Source organism: Eurytemora carolleeae, unplaced genomic scaffold (genome assembly GCF_000591075.1).
Source record: "Eurytemora carolleeae unplaced genomic scaffold, Eaff_2.0 scaffold330, whole genome shotgun sequence".
Lineage (NCBI taxonomy): Eukaryota > Metazoa > Arthropoda > Copepoda > Calanoida > Temoridae > Eurytemora > Eurytemora carolleeae.
The window spans coordinates 1-916 of NW_019396272.1; positions in this window are offsets into that span (position 1 = coordinate 1).

Here is a 916-nt window from a genome sequence, read left to right on the forward strand (position 1 = left end):
CGGAAACACCAACAACCATGTTTGGTATTTTTTACATAGCAACCATTTTGGCGACCAATGTTTACCTGGAAACTGGTTTAGCAATGTTTACTCGGAAACTGTTTAGCAATGATTACCTTGAAACTTGTTTAGCAATGTTTACCTGGAAACTGGTTTAGCAATGTTTAACCTGGAAACAGGTTTATCGATGTTTATCTTGAAAATTGTTTATCAATGTTTACCTGAAAACTGGTTTATCAATGTTTACCTGGAAACTGATTTAGCAGTGTTTACCTGGAAACTGGTTTAGCAATGTTTACCCGGAAACTGGTTTAGCAATGTTTACCCAAAAACTGGTTTAGCAATTGTTGTAAACCCCAAGTTTTAGTTGGTCTACAGCAGAATTTTAAATGCAATAATTAACTCTCTTAGTTCACATTTATTAATTCAATAATTGTAATAATTGTATATTTATATTTAGGAGATTAATATTCAGCATTCGGATCCACCTCGGTCTCAAACGACATCAGGAGCTCTACCCTTCTCAGCATCAGCAAGGACATGTGGGTCAACAGTTCCACCTCCATCCTCAGATAGCGTTCCTCCCTAGATATCCTCCTATGCCCCTGAGATGCATCTACAATTAATTGATGTAGGCTCTGCCAGGCAACATCTATCTGACCCTCGATCCTTCTCCAGTTACTGATAACTACAACTATCCGGCCTCTGTCTGGCTGGAGGCCCAGTCTCATCCACAGGAGGTCATCCTCGTCTGCATCCTCAGGCTTATCCTCCGGGTCGGGGGGATCTACATTAGATCACCCATCTTGGGGTCACCTTCTCCTGGCCCTCTCCTATCCAGATCATTCCCTCCTTCATCTACAGGTCTCTCAGACACATCAGCAGCAGGCAGGACCCGAACTACAGCCCCATGGTC